Source organism: Ranitomeya imitator, chromosome 1, assembly GCF_032444005.1.
Source record: "Ranitomeya imitator isolate aRanImi1 chromosome 1, aRanImi1.pri, whole genome shotgun sequence".
In the NCBI taxonomy this organism is placed as follows: domain Eukaryota; kingdom Metazoa; phylum Chordata; class Amphibia; order Anura; family Dendrobatidae; genus Ranitomeya; species Ranitomeya imitator.
In genome coordinates this window covers 231,194,461-231,216,513 of record NC_091282.1, presented here as the reverse complement: position 1 = coordinate 231,216,513, position 22,053 = coordinate 231,194,461, and positions in this window count along the sequence as shown.

Genomic DNA, 22,053 nt, shown 5'->3' with positions numbered 1-22,053 from the left:
TGTCAGTTGCCACCTGGAAGTGTTGTCTACACAGAAAAAACACTAGGTGATGTGTCAGTGGGGTTCAGCACCGCCAGCTGTTCCCCTGCTGTGTAGTCGGCAACGTGTCCAGCACAAGCCACGCTGGCACAACAGAACAAAAGCTGCCACCAGTGCAGGCTTCGGCCTACACTCTGCTCCTCTCCTCCTCCTGCTGACCCTGGGCTCAAACACCGCTAGTTTTTGCCCGGAAGTGCTAGCTGCACAGAGAAAAACACCAGCCAATGTGCTAGTGGGGTTCAGCAACGCCAGCTGTTCCCCTGCTGTGTAGCCGGCAACGTGACCTGCAAACGCCATGCAGGCACAGGAACTGAAATTAAAAGGGAACCTGGCCCCACCCCCCCAGGTGTTTCTATGTATAACAGCCACCTAGTACAGCAGTACTGCTGCATTTGTACAAGGTGGCTGACTTTTTCTCCTTGCCCACGTGGAACTCAACACGTACAAAATGTGTCTCATTGAGACCATTCCACTGTCCCTGAGGTGTGACTTTCCTTTGTAATGATACGCAGCACCCCCCTTGGTAGCGTTTCCCGTCTTTTGTCATCATGGTTAGCTGGCTGCGCCTGTGCATCCGCCCTGCTAGAAACAACGCCCCTCGTTGTCATATTTATTTTGTCAGCGAGGGTGTGGTTTATGGGCACGAGCAGTGCATATGTTCGCCTGTCTTAACTCATCTCCTTCCGCCTTCTTCAGACTGTGCGGCCTCCTGGCCGTGGTAGGCGATAAGGGATCAGCTGAGGCCGCCCAGTCTGGAGCAGGTGTAAGGACATGTGTAAGCGGCAAACCTATTTACTGCACAAGGCCACGAATCCCAGCCACGCAGTGTGATTTTTTGAAAACACACTGTGGGTCTGGGATTCATGTCCATCGCTAACCGCAACGGCCGACATGAAATGAGGTCAGAAGACAGGAAGCGCTCACAGCGCATGGCCAAGGGATCACAATAGCGCAGACTCCTGTACAGCAAATAACAACGCTCAGGAATCTGCGCCCAGTACCTAGGTGCAAATTTTGACACCTGTGCTGCGTCTCGTTAAAAAGACAAGTCACGCCTCCACAACTGTTTGACAGTATAATGGGCTAAATAGTGTACGTGTTTTAGTCAGCGTGTGCAAGGAGCAAAACAAATAGAGCAACCTTTTACTTGTGCAGCATTAATGCTGCACAAGGTGTGGCTCTTGTACCTTGCAACACCTGAGGGGGGTTAAAGGTAACCTTTGAAATTGGTTCAACTAGGCTTCGGCCTACACTCTGCTCCTCTACTCCTCCTGCTGACCCTGGGCTCAAACACCGCTAGTTTTTGCCCGGAACTGCTAGCTGCACAGAGAAAAACACCAGCCAATGTGTTAGTGGGGTTCAGCAGCGCCAGCTGTTCCCCTGCTGTGTAGTCGGCAACGTGTCCAGCACAAGCCACGCTGGCACAACAGAACAAAAGCTGCCACCAGTGCAGGCTTCGGCCTACACTTTGCTCCTCTCCTCCTCCTGCTGACCCTGGGCTCAAACAACGCCAGTTTCTGCCCGGACATGCTAGCTGCACAGAGAAAAACACCAGCCAATGTGTTAGTGGGGTTCAGCACCGCCAGCTGTTTCCCTGCTGTGTAGCTGGCAACGTTTCCTGCAAACGCCACGCAGGAACATGAACTGAAATTGAAGGGAGCCTGCCCCCCACCCCCCCAGGTGTTTCTATGTATAACAGCCACCTTGTACAGCAGTACTGCTGCATTTGTACAAGGTGGCTGACTTTTTCTCCTTGCACACGTGGAACTCAACAAGTACAAAATGTGTCTCATTACAGACCATTACAATGTCCCTGAGGTGTGACTTTCCTTTTTAATGACACGCAGCACCCCCATTGTTAGCGCTGCCCGTCTCCTGACATCATTGGTTGGCTGGCTGTGCCTGTGCGTCCCCCCTGCCCGACACAACGCCCCCCGTTGTCTCATATATTTTGACTGCGAGGGTGTGATTGATGGGCACGAGCAGTGCATATGTTCCCCTGTTTTCACTCCCCTCCTTCCGCCTTCTTCTGACTGTGCGGCCTCATGGCCGCGGCATGCGATAAGGGATCAGCTGAGGCCGCCCAGTCTGAAGCAGGTGTAAGGACATGTGTGAGCAGCGAACATATTTACTGCACAAGGCCACGAATCCCAGCACCGCAGTGTGACTTTAGGAAAAGCCACTGTGGGTCTGGGATTTATGGCCATCGTTAACCGCACCGGCCAACATGAAATGAGGTCATGAGACGGCCTGCACTAACAGGGTATTGCCAAGGGATAACACAAGAGCGCAGTTTCCTGTACTGCAAATAACAACGGTAAGGAATCTGCGCACAGCACCTAGGTGTAAATTTGTACACCTGTGCTGCGTCTCCTTAAAAAGACTAGTAGTCACGCCTCCACTACTGTTTGACAGTATAATGGGCTAAATAGTGTACGTGTTTAATTCAGCGTGTGCAAGGAGCAAAATTAAATAGAGCAACCTTTGACTTGTGCATCATTAATGCTGTTCAAGGTGTGGCTCTTGTACCTTGCAACACCTGAGGGGGGGGTTAAAGGTAACCTTTGAAATTGGTTCAACTAGGCTTCGGCCTACACTCTGCTCCTCTTCTCCTCCTGCTGACCCTGGGCTCAAACACCGCTAGTTTTTGCCCGGAAATGCTAGCTGCACAGAGAAAAACACCAGCCAATGTGTTAGTGGGGTTCAGCAACGCCAGCTGTTCCCCTGCTGTGTAGTCGGCAACGTGTCCAGCACAAGCCACGCTGGCACAACAGAACAAAAGCTGCCACCAGTGCAGGCTTCGGCCTACACTTTGCTCCTCTCCTCCTCCTGCTGACCCTGGGCTCAAACAACGCCAGTTTCTGCCCGGACATGCTAGCTGCACAGAGAAAAACACCAGCCAATGTGTTAGTGGGGTTCAGCACCGCCAGCTGTTCCTCTGCTGTGTAGTCGGCATCGTGTCCAGCACAAGCCACGCTGGCACAACTGACCAAAAGCTGCCACCAGTGCAGGCTTCGGCCTACACTTTGCTCCTCTCCTCCTCCTGCTGACCCTGGGCTCAAACAACGCCAGTTTCTGCCCGGACATGCTAGCTGCACAGAGATAAAAAAAACAGCCAATGTGTTAGTGGGGTTCAGCACCGCCAGCTGTTCCCCTGCTGTGTAGCTGGCAACGTGTCCTGCAAACGCCACGTAGGCACATGAACTGAAATTGAAGGGAGCCTGCCCCCCACCCCCCCAGGTGTTTCTATGTATAACAGCCACCTTGTACAGCAGTACTGCTGCATTTGTACAAGGTGGCTGACTTTTTCTCCTTGCACACGTGGAACTCAACAAGTACAAAATGTGTCTCATTACAGACCATTACAATGTCCCTGAGGTGTGACTTTCCTTTTTAATGACACGCAGCACCCCCATTGTTAGCGCTGCCCGTCTCCTGACATCATTGGTTGGCTGGCTGTGCCTGTGCGTCCCCCCTGCCCGACACAACGCCCCCCGTTGTCTCATATATTTTGACTGCGAGGGTGTGATTGATGGGCACGAGCAGTGCATATGTTCCCCTGTTTTCACTCCCCTCCTTCCGCCTTCTTCTGACTGTGCGGCCTCATGGCCGCGGCATGCGATAAGGGATCAGCTGAGGCCGCCCAGTCTGAAGCAGGTGTAAGGACATGTGTGAGCGGCGAACATATTTACTGCACAAGGCCACGAATCCCAGCACCGCAGTGTGACTTTAGGAAAAGCCACTGTGGGTCTGAGATTTATGGCCATCGTTAACCGCACCGGCCAACATGAAATGAGGTCATGAGACGGCCTGCACTAACAGGGTATTGCCAAGGGATAACACAAGAGCGCAGTTTCCTGTACTGCAAATAACAACGGTAAGGAATCTGCGCACAGCACCTAGGTGTAAATTTGTACACCTGTGCTGCGTCACCTTAAAAAGACTAGTAGTCACGCCTCCACTACTGTTTGACAGTATAATGGGCTAAATAGTGTACGTGTTTAATTCAGCGTGTGCAAGGAGCAAAATTAAATAGAGCAACCTTTGACTTGTGCATCATTAATGCTGTTCAAGGTGTGGCTCTTGTACCTTGCAACACCTGAGGGGGGGGTTAAAGGTAACCTTTGAAATTGGTTCAACTAGGCTTCGGCCTACACTCTGCTCCTCTACTCCTCCTGCTGACCCTGGGCTCAAACACCGCTAGTTTTTGCCCGGAAATGCTAGCTGCACAGAGAAAAACACCAGCCAATGTGTTAGTGGGGTTCAGCACCGCCAGCTGTTCCCCCGCTGTGTAGCCGGCATCGTGTCCAGCACAAGCCACGCTGGCACAACCGACCAAAAGCTGCCACCAGTGCAGGCTTCGGCCTACACTTTGCTCCTCTCCTCCTCCTCCTGCTGACCCTGGGCTCAAACACCGCTAGTTTTTGCCCGGAACTGCTAGCTGCACAGAGAAAAACACCAGCCAATGTGTTAGTGGGGTTCAGCACCGCCAGCTGTTCCCCCGCTGTGTAGCCGGCATCGTGTCCAGCACAAGCCACGCTGGCACAACCGACCAAAAGCTGCCACCAGTGCAGGCTTCGGCCTACACTTTGCTCCTCTCCTCCTCCTCCTGCTGACCCTGGGCTCAAACACCGCTAGTTTTTGCCCGGAACTGCTAGCTGCACAGAGAAAAACACCAGCCAATGTGTTAGTGGGGTTCAGCAACGCCAGCTGTTCCCCTGCTGTGTAGCCGGCATCGTGTCCAGCACAAGCCACGCTGGCACAACCGACCAAAAGCTGCCACCAGTGCAGGCTTCGGCCTACACTTTGCTCCTCTCCTCCTCCTCCTGCTGACCCTGGGCTCTAACACCGCTAGTTTTTGCCCGGACATGCAATCTGCACAGAGAAAAACACCAGTCAATGTGTCAGTGGGGTTCAGCAACGCCAGCTGTTCCCCTGCTGTGTAGCTTGCAACGTGATCTGCAAACGCCACGCAGGCACATGAACTGAAATTGAAGGGAGCCTGCCCCCCACCCACAGGTGTTTCTATGTATAACAGCCACCTTGTACAGCAGTACTGCTGCATTTGTACAAGGTGGCTGACTTTTTCTCCTTGCCCACGTGGAACTCAACACGTACAAAATGTGTCTCATTAGAGACCATTACAATGTCCCTGAGCTGTGACTTTCCTTTGTAATGACACGCAGCACCACCCTTGTTAGCGCTGCCCGTCTTTTGACATCATTGGTTAGCTGGCTGCGCCTGTGCATCTCCCCTGCTCGAAACAACGCCCCTCGGTGTCTTATTTTTTTGGACAGCGAGGGTGTGATTGATGGGCATGTGCAGTGCATATGTTTGCCTGTGTTCACTCATCTCCTTCCGCCTTCTTCAGACTGGGTGTCCTCATGGCCGCGGCAGGCGATAAGGGATCAGATGAGGCCGCCCAGTCTGAAGCAGGTGTAAGGACATGTGTGAGCGGCAAACATATTTAGTGCACCAGGGCACGAATCCCAGCACCGCAGTGTGATTTTTTAAAAACACACTGTGGGTCTGGGATTCATGTCCATCGCTAACCGCAACGGCCAACATGAAATGAGGTCATAAGACAGGAAGCGCTCACAGCGCATGGCCAAAGGATCACAAGAGCGCAGACTCCTGTACAGCAACTAACAACGCTCAGGAAGCTTCGCCCATGCAAAAAGGTGTTGTTTTCGACACCTGTGCTGCTTTTCTTTAAAAAGACAAGTCACGCCTCCACTACTGTTTAACAGTATAATGGGCTAAATAGTGTACGTGTTGCATTCAGCTTGTGCAAGTAGTCAAATTAATAGAGCAACCTTTTACTTGTGCAGCATTAATGCTGCAGAAGGAGTGGCTCTTGTACTTTGTAACACCTGAGGGGGGGTTAAAGGTAACCTTTGAAATTGGTTCAACTAGGCTTCGGCCTACACTCTGCTCCTCTCCTCCTCCTGCTGACCCTGGGCTCTAACAACGCTAGTTTTTGCCCGGAAATGCTAGCTGCACAGAGAAAAACACCAACCAATGTGTTAGTGGGGTTCAGCACCGCCAGCTGTTCCCCCGCTGTGTAGCCGGCATCGTGTCCAGCACAAGCCACGCTGGCACAACCGACCAAAAGCTGCCACCAGTGCAGGCTTCGGCCTACACTTTGCTCCTCTCCTCCTCCTCCTGCTGACCCTGGGCTCTAACACCGCTAGTTTTTGCCCGGACATGCAATCTGCACAGAGAAAAACACCAGTCAATGTGTCAGTGGGGTTCAGCAACGCCAGCTGTTCCCCTGCTGTGTAGCTTGCAACGTGACCTGCAAACGCCACGCAGGCACATGAACTGAAATTGAAGGGAGCCTGCCCCCCACCCACAGGTGTTTCTATGTATAACAGCCACCTTGTACAGCAGTACTGCTGCATTTGTACAAGGTGGCTGACTTTTTCTCCTTGCCCACGTGGAACTCAACACGTACAAAATGTGTCTCATTAGAGACCATTACAATGTCCCTGAGGTGTGACTTTCCTTTGTAATGACACGCAGCACCACCCTTGTTAGCGCTGCCCGTCTTTTGACATCATTGGTTAGCTGGCTGCGCCTGTGCATCTCCCCTGCTCGAAACAACGCCCCACGGTGTCTTATTTTTTTGGACAGCGAGGGTGTGATTGATGGGCATGTGCAGTGCATATGTTTGCCTGTGTTCACTCATCTCCTTCCGCCTTCTTCAGACTGGGTGTCCTCATGGCCGCGGCAGGTGATAAGGGATCAGATGAGGCCGCCCAGTCTGAAGCAGGTGTAAGGACATGTGTGAGCGGCAAACATATTTAGTGCACCAGGGCACGAATCCCAGCACCGCAGTGTGATTTTTTAAAAACACACTGTGGGTCTGGGATTCATGTCCATCGCTAACCGCAACGGCCAACATGAAATGATGTCATAAGATGGGCAGCGCTAACAGGGCATTGCCAAGGGATAACACAAGAGCGCAGACTCCTGTACAGCAAATAACAACGCTCAGGAAGCTGCGCCAAGCACCAAGGCGTTATTTTGGACACCTGTGCTGCGTCTCATCAAAAAACCAAGTCACGCATCCACTACAGTTTGACTGTAGAATGGGGTAAATTGTGTATGTCTTTCATTCAGCGTGTGCAAGTAGACAAATTAATAGAGCAACCTTTCACTTGTGCAGCATTAATACTGCACAAGGTGTGTCTCTTGTACTTTGTAACACCTGAGGGGGGGGTTAAAGGTTTCCTTTGAAATTGGTTCAACTAGGCTTCGGCCTACACTCTGCTCCTCTCCTCCTCCTCCTGCTTCAACACGGGCTCTAACATCGCTAGTTTTTGCCCGCAAGTGCTAGCTGCACAGAGAAAAACACACGCCATTGTGTTAGTGGGGTTCAGCAACGCCAGCTGTTCCCCCAGTGTGTAGCCGGCAAAGTGTCCTGCAAATGCAACGCAGACACAAAGCTGCCTCCAGTGCAGGCTTCGGCCTACACTCATCTCCCCATGCTTACCCTTTGCTTCAACACCGCTAGTTGGGGCTCTAGGAAGACAATCTTTAATAGGCAAGGCAACGCATCTGGGTTCCAGCACCGCCAGCTGGTTCTCGGCAGTGTTCTTGTCACAGGTACTCCCTCGTGCCAAGCCTGGTTTCAGCACCGTCAGCTGTTTCCGGGTTGTGTCAACTTCACTGAGACGCCTATGCTTGCCCCGTCGTGGTGCGGTCGAGTTAGCCAACTCCAGGGTGCCTCCAGTTTAGGAGCTTCCTATGTGGGCTGCGTGAACTGGTAGTCAAGGCTGGTTCTGTAGTGCCAGTAGGCCCAGCTCCCCCTGTAGGACTGTTGGGGTTCGGTAACTGCGGCTGCCTCGCGGCCTAGCTGTTCTCTCCTCTCCTGTGGGCCTTGGGGTCCACCACCTGGTTCCAGCACCGTCAGCTGGTTCCGGGCCGAGCCTTTGGCTTAGGTGCCTCCTCCTGGGTATCCGAGTTCCGCCAACGCCAGGCGGTCCTTGGTAGTGCTTTTAAGCGCGGGCACCTACAGCTTAGTAACCGGGTTCCAGCACCGTCAGCTAGTCCTCGGTCGTGCCATTGGCTCTTGCACACTGGGGCAACGCATCCGGGCTCCAGCACCGCCAGCTGGTTCTCGGCAGTGTTCTTGTCACAGGTACTCCCTCGTGCCAAACCTGGTTTCAGCACCGTCAGCTGTTTCCGGGTTGTGTCAAGCTCACTGAGACACCTATGCTTGCCTCGTCGTGGTGCGGTCGGGTTAGCCAACTCCAGGGTGCCTCCAGTTTAGGAGCTTCCTATGTGGGCTGCGTGAACTGGTAGTCAAGGCTGGTTCTGTAGTGCCAGTAGGCCCAGCTCCCCCTGTAGGACTGTTGGGGTTCGGTAACTGTGGCTGCCTCGCGGCCTAGCTGTTCTCTCCTCTCCTGTGGGCCTTGGGGTCCACCACCTGGTTCCAGCACCGTCAGCTGGTTCCGGGCCGAGCCTTTGGCTTAGGTGCCTCCTCCTGGGTATCCGAGTTCCGCCAACGCCAGGCGGTCCTTGGTAGTGCTTTTAAGCGCGGGCACCTACAGCTTAGTAACCGGGTTCCAGCACCGTCAGCTAGTCCTCGGTCGTGTCATTGGCTCTTGCACACTGGGGCAACGCATCCGGGTTCCAGCACCGCCAGCTGGTTCTCGGCAGTGTTTTTGTCACAGGTACTCCCTCGTGCCAAACCTGGTTTCAGCACCGTCAGCTGTTTCCGGGTTGTGTCAAGCTCACTGAGACACCTATGCTTGCCTCGTCGTGGTGCGGTCGGGTTAGCCAACTCCAGGGTGCCTCCAGTTTAGGAGCTTCCTATGTGGGCTGCGTGAACTGGTAGTCAAGGCTGGTTCTGTAGTGCCAGTAGGCCCAGCTCCCCCTGTAGGACTGTTGGGGTTCGGTAACTGCAGCTGCCTCGCGGCCTAGCTGTTCTCTCCTCTCCTGTGGGCCTTGGGGTCCACCACCTGGTTCCAGCACCGTCAGCTGGTTCCGGGCCGAGCCTTTGGCTTAGGTGCCTCCTCCTGGGTATCCGAGTTCCGCCAACGCCAGGCGGTCCTTGGTAGTGCTTTTAAGCGCGGGCACCTACAGCTTAGTAACCGGGTTCCAGCACCGTCAGCTAGTCCTCGGTCGTGCCATTGGCTCTTGCACACTGGGGCAACGCATCCGGGTTCCAGCACCGCCAGCTGGTTCTCGGCAGTGTTTTTGTCACAGGTACTCCCTCGTGCCAAACCTGGTTTAAGCACCGTCAGCTGTTTCCGGGTTGTGTCAAGCTCACTGAGACACCTATGCTTGCCTCGTCGTGGTGCGGTCGGGTTAGCCAACTCCAGGGTGCCTCCAGTTTAGGAGCTTCCTATGTGGGCTGCGTGAACTGGTAGTCAAGGCTGGTTCTGTAGTGCCAGTAGGCCCAGCTCCCCCTGTAGGACTGTTGGGGTTCGGTAACTGCGGCTGCCTCGCGGCCTAGCTGTTCTCTCCTCTCCTGTGGGCCTTGGGGTCCACCACCTGGTTCCAGCACCGTCAGCTGGTTCCGGGCCGAGCCTTTGGCTTAGGTGCCTCCTCCTGGGTATCCGAGTTCCGCCAACGCCAGGCGGTCCTTGGTAGTGCTTTTAAGCGCGGGCACCTACAGCTTAGTAACCGGGTTCCAGCACCGTCAGCTAGTCCTCGGTCGTGCCATTGGCTCTTGCACACTGGGGCAACGCATCCGGGTTCCAGCACCGCCAGCTGGTTCTCGGCAGTGTTTTTGTCACAGGTACTCCCTCGTGCCAAACCTGGTTTCAGCACCGTCAGCTGTTTCCGGGTTGTGTCAAGCTCACTGAGACACCTATGCTTGCCTCGTCGTGGTGCGGTCGGGTTAGCCAACTCCAGGGTGCCTCCAGTTTAGGAGCTTCCTATGTGGGCTGCGTGAACTGGTAGTCAAGGCTGGTTCTGTAGTGCCAGTAGGCCCAGCTCCCCCTGTAGGACTGTTGGGGTTCGGTAACTGCGGCTGCCTCACGGCCTAGCTGTTCTCTCCTCTCCTGTGGGCCTTGGGGTCCACCACCTGGTTCCAGCACCGTCAGCTGGTTCCGGGCCGAGCCTTTGGCTTAGGTGCCTCCTCCTGGGTATCCGAGTTCCGCCAACGCCAGGCGGTCCTTGGTAGTGCTTTTAAGCGCGGGCACCTACAGCTTAGTAACCGGGTTCCAGCACCGTCAGCTAGTCCTCGGTCGTGCCATTGGCTCTTGCACACTGGGGCAACGCATCCGGGTTCCAGCACCGCCAGCTGGTTCTCGGCAGTGTTTTTGTCACAGGTACTCCCTCGTGCCAAACCTGGTTTCAGCACCGTCAGCTGTTTCCGGGTTGTGTCAAGCTCACTGAGACACCTATGCTTGCCTCGTCGTGGTGCGGTCAGGTTAGCCAACTCCAGGGTGCCTCCAGTTTAGGAGCTTCCTATGTGGGCTGCGTGAACTGGTAGTCAAGGCTGGTTCTGTAGTGCCAGTAGGCCCAGCTCCCCCTGTAGGACTGTTGGGGTTCGGTAACTGCGGCTGCCTCGCGGCCTAGCTGTTCTCTCCTCTCCTGTGGGCCTTGGGGTCCACCACCTGGTTCCAGCACCGTCAGCTGGTTCCGGGCCGAGCCTTTGGCTTAGGTGCCTCCTCCTGGGTATCCAAGTTCCGCCAACGCCAGGCGGTCCTTGGTAGTGCTTTTAAGCGCGGGCACCTACAGCTTAGTAACCGGGTTCCAGCACCGTCAGCTAGTCCTCGGCCGTGCCATTGGCTCTTGCACACTGGGGCAACGCATCTGGGTTCCAGCACCGCCAGCTGGTTCTCGGCAGTGTTTTTGTCACAGGTACTCCCTCGTGCCAAACCTGGTTTCAGCACCGTCAGCTGTTTCCGGGTTGTGTCAAGCTCACTGAGACACCTATGCTTGCCTCGTCGTGGTGCGGTCGGGTTAGCCAACTCCAGGGTGCCTCCAGTTTAGGAGCTTCCTATGTGGGCTGCGTGAACTGGTAGTCAAGGCTGGTTCTGTAGTGCCAGTAGGCCCAGCTCCCCCTGTAGGACTGTTGGGGTTCGGTAACTGCGGCTGCCTCGTGGCCTAGCTGTTCTCTCCTCTCCTGTGGGCCTTGGGGTCCACCACCTGGTTCCAGCACCGTCAGCTGGTTCCGGGCCGAGCCTTTGGCTTAGGTGCCTCCTCCTGGGTATCCGAGTTCCGCCAACGCCAGGCGGTCCTTGGTAGTGCTTTTAAGCGCGGGCACCTACAGCTTAGTAACCGGGTTCCAGCACCGTCAGCTGGTCCTCGGTCGTGCCATTGGCTCTTGCACACTGGGGCAACGCATCCGGGTTCCAGCACCGCCAGCTGGTTCTCGGCAGTGTTCTTGTCACAGGTACTCCCTCGTGCCAAGCCTGGTTTCAGCACCGTCAGCTGTTTCCGGGTTGTGTCAAGCTCACTGAGACACCTATGCTTGCCTCGTCGTGGTGCGGTCGGGTTAGCCAACTCCAGGGTGCCTCCAGTTTAGGAGCTTCCTATGTGGGCTGCGTGAACTGGTAGTCAAGGCTGGTTCTGTAGTGCCAGTAGGCCCAGCTCCCCCTGTAGGACTGTTGGGGTTCGGTAACTGCGGCTGCCTCGCGGCCTAGCTGTTCTCTCCTCTCCTGTGGGCCTTGGGGTTCACCACCTGGTTCCAGCACCGTCAGCTGGTTCCGGGCCGAGCCTTTGGCTTAGGTGCCTCCTCCTGGGTATCCGAGTTCCGCCAACGCCAGGCGGTCCTTGGTAGTGCTTTTAAGCGCGGGCACCTACAGCTTAGTAACCGGGTTCCAGCACCGTCAGCTAGTCCTCGGTCGTGCCATTGGCTCTTGCACACTGGGGCAACGCATCCGGGTTCCAGCACCGCCAGCTGGTTCTCGGCAGTGTTTTTGTCACAGGTACTCCCTCGTGCCAAACCTGGTTTCAGCACCGTCAGCTGTTTCCGGGTTGTGTCAAGCTCACTGAGACACCTATGCTTGCCTCGTCGTGGTGCGGTCGGGTTAGCCAACTCCAGGGTGCCTCCAGTTTAGGAGCTTCCTATGTGGGCTGCGTGAACTGGTAGTCAAGGCTGGTTCTGTAGTGCCAGTAGGCCCAGCTCCCCCTGTAGGACTGTTGGGGTTCGGTAACTGCGGCTGCCTCGCGGCCTAGCTGTTCTCTCCTCTCCTGTGGGCCTTGGGGTTCACCACCTGGTTCCAGCACCGTCAGCTGGTTCCGGGCCGAGCCTTTGGCTTAGGTGCCTCCTCCTGGGTATCCGAGTTCCGCCAACGCCAGGCGGTCCTTGGTAGTGCTTTTAAGCGCGGGCACCTACAGCTTAGTAACCGGGTTCCAGCACCGTCAGCTAGTCCTCGGTCGTGCCATTGGCTCTTGCACACTGGGGCAACGCATCCGGGTTCCAGCACCGCCAGCTGGTTCTCGGCAGTGTTTTTGTCACAGGTACTCCCTCGTGCCAAACCTGGTTTCAGCACCGTCAGCTGTTTCCGGGTTGTGTCAAGCTCACTGAGACACCTATGCTTGCCTCGTCGTGGTGCGGTCGGGTTAGCCAACTCCAGGGTGCCTCCAGTTTAGGAGCTTCCTATGTGGGCTGCGTGAACTGGTAGTCAAGGCTGGTTCTGTAGTGCCAGTAGGCCCAGCTCCCCCTGTAGGACTGTTGGGGTTCGGTAACTGCGGCTGCCTCGCGGCCTAGCTGTTCTCTCCTCTCCTGTGGGCCTTGGGGTCCACCACCTGGTTCCAGCACCGTCAGCTGGTTCCGGGCCGAGCCTTTGGCTTAGGTGCCTCCTCCTGGGTATCCGAGTTCCGCCAACGCCAGGCGGTCCTTGGTAGTGCTTTTAAGCGCGGGCACCTACAGCTTAGTAACCGGGTTCCAGCACCGTCAGCTAGTCCTCGGTCGTGCCATTGGCTCTTGCACACTGGGGCAACGCATCCGGGTTCCAGCACCGCCAGCTGGTTCTCGGCAGTGTTTTTGTCACAGGTACTCCCTCGTGCCAAACCTGGTTTCAGCACCGTCAGCTGTTTCCGGGTTGTGTCAAGCTCACTGAGACACTAATGCTTGCCTCGTCGTGGTGCGGTCGGGTTAGCCAACTCCAGGGTGCCTCCAGTTTAGGAGCTTCCTATGTGGGCTGCGTGAACTGGTAGTCAAGGCTGGTTCTGTAGTGCCAGTAGGCCCAGCTCCCCCTGTAGGACTGTTGGGGTTCGGTAACTGCGGCTGCCTCACGGCCTAGCTGTTCTCTCCTCTCCTGTGGGCCTTGGTGTCCACCAACTGGTTCCAGCACCGTCAGCTGGTTCCGGGCCGAGCCTTTGGCTTAGGTGCCTCCTCCTGGGTATCCGAGTTCCGCCAACGCCAGGCGGTCCTTGGTAGTGCTTTTAAGCGCGGGCACCTACAGCTTAGTAACCGGGTTCCAGCACCGTCAGCTAGTCCTCGGTCGTGCCATTGGCTCTTGCACACTGGGGCAACGCATCCGGGTTCCAGCACCGCCAGCTGGTTCTCGGCAGTGTTTTTGTCACAGGTACTCCCTCGTGCCAAACCTGGTTTCAGCACCGTCAGCTGTTTCCGGGTTGTGTCAAGCTCACTGAGACACCTATGCTTGCCTCGTCGTGGTGCGGTCGGGTTAGCCAACTCCAGGGTGCCTCCAGTTTAGGAGCTTCCTATGTGGGCTGCGTGAACTGGTAGTCAAGGCTGGTTCTGTAGTGCCAGTAGGCCCAGCTCCCCCTGTAGGACTGTTGGGGTTCGGTAACTGCGGCTGCCTCGCGGCCTAGCTGTTCTCTCCTCTCCTGTGGGCCTTGGGGTTCACCACCTGGTTCCAGCACCGTCAGCTGGTTCCGGGCCGAGCCTTTGGCTTAGGTGCCTCCTCCTGGGTATCCGAGTTCCGCCAACGCCAGGCGGTCCTTGGTAGTGCTTTTAAGCGCGGGCACCTACAGCTTAGTAACCGGGTTCCAGCACCGTCAGCTAGTCCTCGGTCGTGCCATTGGCTCTTGCACACTGGGGCAACGCATCCGGGTTCCAGCACCGCCAGCTGGTTCTCGGCAGTGTTTTTGTCACAGGTACTCCCTCGTGCCAAACCTGGTTTCAGCACCGTCAGCTGTTTCCGGGTTGTGTCAAGCTCACTGAGACACCTATGCTTGCCTCGTCGTGGTGCGGTCGGGTTAGCCAACTCCAGGGTGCCTCCAGTTTAGGAGCTTCCTATGTGGGCTGCGTGAACTGGTAGTCAAGGCTGGTTCTGTAGTGCCAGTAGGCCCAGCTCCCCCTGTAGGACTGTTGGGGTTCGGTAACTGCGGCTGCCTCGCGGCCTAGCTGTTCTCTCCTCTCCTGTGGGCCTTGGGGTCCACCACCTGGTTCCAGCACCGTCAGCTGGTTCCGGGCCGAGCCTTTGGCTTAGGTGCCTCCTCCTGGGTATCCGAGTTCCGCCAACGCCAGGCGGTCCTTGGTAGTGCTTTTAAGCGCGGGCACCTACAGCTTAGTAACCGGGTTCCAGCACCGTCAGCTGGTCCTCGGTCGTGCCATTGGCTCTTGCACACTGGGGCAACGCATCCGGGTTCCAGCACCGCCAGCTGGTTCTCGGCAGTGTTCTTGTCACAGGTACTCCCTCGTGCCAAGCCTGGTTTCAGCACCGTCAGCTGTTTCCGGGTTGTGTCAACTTCACTGAGACGCCTATGCTTGCCCCGTCGTGGTGCGGTCGAGTTAGCCAACTCCAGGGTGCCTCCAGTTTAGGAGCTTCCTATGTGGGCTGCGTGAACTGGTAGTCAAGGCTGGTTCTGTAGTGCCAGTAGGCCCAGCTCCCCCTGTAGGACTGTTGGGGTTCGGTAACTGCGGCTGCCTCGCGGCCTAGCTGTTCTCTCCTCTCCTGTGGGCCTTCGGGTCCACCACCTGGTTCCAGCACCGTCAGCTGGTTCTCGGCAGTGTCTTTTGCTCTTGTACCTTCTGCTCCCCATCCTGGTTCCAGTACCGTCAGCTGGTTCCGGGCAGAGCCTTTGGCTTAGGTGCCTCCTTCTGGGTATCCAAGTTCCACCAACGTCAGGTGGTCCTTGGTAGTGCTTTCAGGCACGGGTACCTCCTGCTTAGTAACCGGGTTCCAGTAACGTCAGCTGGTCCTTGGTAGTTCCATTGGCTCTTGGACCTTCGGCTACCCATCCGGGTTCCAGTACCGTCAGCTGGTTCTCGGCAGTGTCTTTTGCTCTTGTACCTTCTGCTCCCCATCCTGGTTCCAGTAACGTCAGCTGGTTCCGGGCAGAGCCTTTGGCTTAGGTGCCTCCTTCTGGGTATCCGAGTTCCGCCAACGTCAGGCGGTCCTTGGTAGTGCTTTTAAGCACGGGTACCTCCTGCTTAGTAACCGGGTTCCAGTAACGTCAGCTGGTCCTCGGTAGTTCCATAGGCTCTTGAACCTTCGGGTAGCCATCCGAGTTCCAGTTCCATCAGCTGGTTCTTGGCATTTTCTCAGCCTTCTTGTACCTTCTGCTACATTTCCAAGTTGAAGACCCTAACGTCGACGACCCGGAAGACCACCCCGATGACGACGACCCGGAAGACCACCCCGATGACGACGACGACGACGGCGGAGACGACGACGGCTGAGACGACGACGGCGGAGATGACGACACTGGAGACGACGACCCTGGAGACGACAACATGGAAGACCGAGAAGCAGAAGAACAAGAGGCTGCAGAACAAAGAGCAGAAGAACATTAAGCATAAGACTTAATATCAGAGCAAAAGATATTATCTAAATTATATGCAGAAGAAGACTAAGCAGTGTATGGGGGTGAGTCCGTTCCTCCTCGTGGTGCCCCTGGATAAAGCCTGATGCTGCAGGCCAAACTGAACGCGGACAAATGTAACTTTTGTGACTGGCAGAACGGAAGGTGTAATCTTCCAACTTTTATAGATAACAACTACGGGAATGCCTGTCACAAATGAGAATATGATGAAGAAGTAGAATAGGAAGAATAATAACAGTGGAATAAAAAGAATATGTAGAATAGGAAGAATAATAATAGTTGAAGAAAATGAATATGAAGAATGTAATAAAAAAAAAAATATAGGTAGAAGATGAAGAAGAAGATGAATAAGGTGAAGAAGTTGATGTCAAAGATGCTGATGATGATGAAGATGAAAGTGTGGGAAAAGGAAAAAAAAGAAGGGGAAGGTCGTGGAATAGTGAAACATCAATATCTGACAAAATAAAAAAAATTTACATAGTCAATATCTTTTTCAATCCGAACGTCTTTAAAAAAAAAAAAAATCATGCTATTCTATTTGATTGGACTAATCCTCATTGCCTTTAATGTCTCCGCCACCTCCCCCATACATCCTACATTATTCTTAGTTGTTTTCCTTCATGTAGAATGAACCTACAAGGAAAGAAAGGGTTTATTTTAATTCCGATATTTTGGTCCCATTGACTTGCATTGGGATCGGGTATCGGTATCGGCGATATCCGATATTTTTTGAATATCGGCCGATCCAAACCGATACCGATACTTTCCGATATCGGAAGGTATCGCTCAACACTATTGGTGACCCTTAATATAGGGTTTTCATTGTTTCTTGGGATTTCACCTAGCATTTCATTTTCCACCGTGAATACCGTGGAGAAGAAGGTGTTTAATATGTTAGCTTTTTCCTCGTCATCTACAACCATTCTTTCCTCACTATTTTTTAAGGGGCCTACATTTTCAGTTTTTATTCTTTTACTATTGATATAGTTGAAGAACAGTTTGGGATTAGTTTTACTCTCCTTAGCAATGTGCTTCTCTGTTTCCTTTTTGGCAGCTTTAATTAGTTTTTTAGATAAAGTATTTTTCTCCCTATTTTGTACATTTGATTATATTGACATATTCGTAGTCATCTTTTAATATATTTTTGGTATTTCCTTCTATATAGGTACAGTATGTAACTGTGAGCTGAGCCTTACTGTAATCTTTGGTAGACAGAATGAACAAATAAGCAACAGGTGTTTTATTTGTTTTTTACACCGTTCTTCGTGCGGTATGAGTGATTAGATGATACTAGATTTGTATATTTTTTATGATTGGCTGCTGTTACACACTAAAATATGCTCTTTTTTTTGCTAAACAACGTTTTTGCGTAGCCATATTTTGAGCACAATAATTTTTCTATATTTTTTTAGATAGAGTGATGTGAGGACTTGTTTTTTGTGGGACGAGTTGAGATTTTTATTGGCACTATTTTCGGTCAGATAACATTTTTTGATCACTTTCTATTACAATTTTTGAGCAGTAGAATGAACAAAAACCTGCAACTCAGAAATTGTTTGAGGTTTTTTATGGCATTCACCATGTGGTCAACTTTATTCTTTGGGTCAGTATGATTACAGTGCTACCACATTTACATTTTTTTTGTTTTGGCTCTTTTACACAATAAAAAATTTTTTATTGAACAAATAATTGTTTTTGCATCACTTTATTCTGAGAGCTATAACTTTTTTTATTTTTGCCTTCATGGAGCTGTATGGTAGCGTATTTTTTGTGACAAGATGACATTTTCAGTGATACCATTTCTTTTTCATCATTCCGCTGAACAGTAAGTGGAATAAAATGCTTAGTTTTTTGCAATGCTTTTTTATGATTTTTTTTACGGTGTTCACTGAAGGCGTTAACTAGTGGGACAATTTAATAGCTTGGGCTGTTTCTGATGCAACAATGCCAAATATGTGTACTTTATTTGTTTTATTTTTGTTTTTACATAAATAAATATATTTATTGGATAAATTTTTGATTTTTTTTGTTCTATATTTTGTGATTTTTTAAAAAATGTTTTACTATGTTTGCGGATGGAACATCAACTTTCCCATCCCTGATCGCTGATCTAATACTATGCTGCCCTGAGCGGGAGCTTAAAGGCCATCATCCCTGGGTGACCCTGTGGCGATCTTTTAGTTGCCTTGAAGACCAATGGCACAGCACTATCATAATTGCGTTGTGCCGATGGGAGCAGAGAGGGAGCTCCTTCCTTCTGTGATGCACATCAATGTCGCTGTCATAATCAGGGGTTAAACACCGCAATCAGTGCTAGCACCTATCAACTCTCATATAGCCTTTGTGGCAGAATGAAAGATTTCTTTCAAAAGTACAACTTGTCCCACAAAAACCAAGCCTTCATATGACTGGAGAAATAAAAAACTTATGGCTCTTGGAAGAAGGGGAAAAAAAAATCACAAACGAAAAATCGTCCGGGAGTGAAGGGGTTAACATGATAATTTGATGAAAGGTCCTCTTTCATAAATTGTCAATTGCCTAAATAACTAATTACTCATTATGAGATATACAACTGATACAGCTAATAATTTCTAACATAATACACATAATTCTAAATACAGTAATGTGCTGCAGCTTAGTTTTACTACCAAATTGTAGCTAAGAACTGTCTGTGTCAGGCTCACCACTAGAGATGGGCGGACACCTGAAATTCACCACATGCAAAACTCGCCACATGCAAAACTAGGCTCACACAAAACTCGCCACACGTGCAAAACTCACCTTGCACACGTGGAAAAATTGCCACATGCACAAAAGTTGCAACACATGCAAAAGTTGCCTCACACAAAACTTGCACATACTCAAAAAGCACCACACATAAAACTCGCCACGCGCAAAACTTGCTGCACACAACTTGCTACACTAACCTGTCACATGCAACTCGACACACAAAAAGTTGCTACACGCATGTCGCCACACAAAACTCATCTCACAAAAGTCGCTACATGCATGTCGCCACATGCAACTCAACACACACAACTTGACACATGAAACTCGCCCTAAAACACACACAAGTCTGGTATTATCCTTCAAAAATAAAAATCTGATTAATAAGCAGACAAACTACAAGAGCTACAAATGTACCATACAGGAAATGCGGCAGCTGTCAGTCACGTGACCTGTCTATTATGTGTATGTGTGAGCTAATATATACTGCCAGGGGGGAGGGCTTCCTGTTGGCTGGGTATTTATCAGGCTGCCAATAGCAACCAATCACAGCTCAGCTTCTATTTTGCTACAGTTAAGTAATCTGAGATCTGATTGGTTAATATAGGCAACAAAGGACATTCTCAGTATAACAAAGCTTGTGTGAGGTAATAGCATGTCAGTTAGGGTGTGTTAGTGGAAAGGCTGATGTAAGTCACATTACCTCTATGTGAGAGGATATAGAAACTGCCAGTTACAGACTATTTTTACCACAGTAATGCCTCATAAGAAAAGGAATTCCATGGCACGAATGTCAGCTGATGCGAAAAGAAAAGCTGTATTACGGGCCAATGAATGTGAAGACCGAGAAACAAATCTGAAATACATGAGAACAGCAGCTGCTTCCTCTAGAGCCAATAAACTTTCTGAGCAGAGGGAAGCGAGGCTTGCAGACAAGAGAACAAGAGCTGCTTCCTCAAGGGCCGATGAACTTTCTGAGGAGAGGGAAGCAAGGTTTGCAGACATGAAAACAAGGGTGCTTCCTCAAAAGCCAATGAACTTTCTGATGAGAGGGAAGTGAATCTTCTGCATTACGTGGCCAATTTAGTTAAATCTGTGCGGAATATCTCTGGTGTTGAAATATATTTTGTGAAATGCTTCTATTAGCTTAGTTTTTGCCTTTTAATAATTACATTTCTATCTATTTGTTTTGTGGTTTTTGTGTGCAGAATACATTTTTGTTAACACATTCTATTTTGCTAAAAGCAGTTATTAACCCGGGCGAAGTCGGGTAGTACAGCTAGTTAGAAATAAAACAAAATACACTTTTACTGTTTATTTAAAAATAACAAACACAGTTATACTCACCAAATGCCTTTTCCACCGAAGCCCTCGTTCTCCTGTAATAAGCCAAAAATACAAAACAGCAAAATCCCTCACCTCTCCGTTGTTCTGTCCCACGCCGTAATCCATGTCTGGGGGAAAAACAATTTTCAACCTGGACGGTACCAAGATGCGATCGTCCAGGCCGAGAACCACTGGTGAATGATCTGCTGCAAGTGCAGACTCAGTGACAGGCGGTGATGTCATTGAGGTTACCTCCAGTCACTGATTCTGCATTCCCAGCCAGGCTGAAGTGCTGTAACCTCGGTGAGATCCCCGCTAGCACCGTGAGTTTTTTACTGTTCAAGTTCGCCCATCTCTACTTAGAACTCTTAATAAGGGCTTCTATAGACAGGCTTTGTGCAAGACACTGTATCTAGGAGGTCCCAGGGAAACCCTGGCTTTGGATTTAGTCCATGGAGTGGCTGTTGGCCAATGAAGCAGGCTGGCAGAGAATAGTTAGAAAGCCTTGTCATAACCAGGATGTTAAAGTCAGGAATAAAATTGAGAGGCAAAAGACAAGTTTTAACTAAGTACTTTAATAAACAGGTTTAGTCAAAGCTGGGACGCATGCGCCAGAGTTATTGAAACCTATAACTGTCAGCCAGAAACAAAAGGGGAGTAGCTCCTCTGTTATGAATAGGTAATTCAGAACCACAATGGACCTTGAAGTTCAGAGCACACAAGTGACCTGACAAAAACCACAAAACATAGGATGAGCTCTGAGACGTGGGAACTCTGCTGACCGCAATCCCTAAACCTATCAAACCACACTTGAGGTAGCCGTGGATTGCGCCTAACGCTCCCTATGCAACTCGGCACAGCCTGAGAAACTAGCTAGACCTGAAGATAGAAAAAATAAGCCTACCTTGCCTCAGAGAAATTCCCCAAAGGAAAAGGCAGCCCCCCACATATAATGACTGTGAGTTAAGATGAAAAATACAAACACAGAGATGAAATAGATTAAGCAAAGTGAGGCCCGACTTACTGAATAGACCGAGGATAGGAAAGATAGCTTTGCGGTCAACACAAAAACCTACAAACAACCACGCAGAGGGGCAAAAAGACCCTCCGCACCGACTAACGGTATGGAGGTGCTCCCTCTGCGTCTCAGAGCTTGCAGCAAGCAAGCAAAACCAAAAAAACAAGCTGAACAGAAAATATAGCAAAAAGTAACACAAGCAGAACTTAGCTTATGCTGAGCAGACAGGCCACAGGAACGATCCAGGAAGAAGCAAGACCAATACTAGAACATTGACTGGCCAGGATCAAAGCACTAGGTGGAGTTAAATAGAGCAGCACCTAACGACTTAACCTCATCACCTGAGGAAGGAAACTCAGAAGCCGCAGTACCACTCGTGACCACAGGAGGGAGCTTGATCACAGAATTCACAACACTCCTCCCATGGCATCTAGCATTGAGTATTTACACTTATAAACAGCCATGTGCTGCAAAACACAGATGAATATTTGCATATGTAGAGGGAACCTGTTTTGACATGGATGCTATACAAATTTTAGATGGATGTCAACTTATTTTTTAAGTATGATTACAAATGTGAACTCCTTTACAATTCTAAAGTAGATGGGAAAACTGACAATACAATAAAGTATTTTGCAATGGTTTGACTTCAAACGCTATTTTAACATGGTGTTTGAAAAATGATCTGTTTTTCATCCAGAAAGAATGATATTTTTTTATCTGAATATCATCGATATGTCCATTTTTTAAATCGGTATTTCTTTTCACAATAAAAATACAAAACTATAAAAGGACAAGTCATTTTTTTCTAAAATCTTTGCACTTGATCCATTAAAAAGAATGATACATGAATCGTTTCTGTATTGCATGTGTTTTTTTTGCTGATTAAATATATAAGCAAGTTCAATCTGAAAAATGGATGAGACTAGAGTAAGCAGTCATTTTTTCCCACACATTAGTTAACATTGGTCCCTCTGCATTCTATTCTCCAACTGAATAGTATATGGACAGATAATGTTTCTGTGAATGTACCCTCAGATAGTAGACTTAATAATACCGTCTGAGTTACATTGTTACAAATTGTAAGAAGAAAAAAATGATAAAATTACTTCCATTAAGTACATCTTCTTTGTAAGCTTAATAACTAACATTATTATTATTAATGACCCTAATCCTACAATTCTGTAATTTATATTGTGAACTAGATATTAAGTGATAGTCTAGTTAATGAAATGGAAATC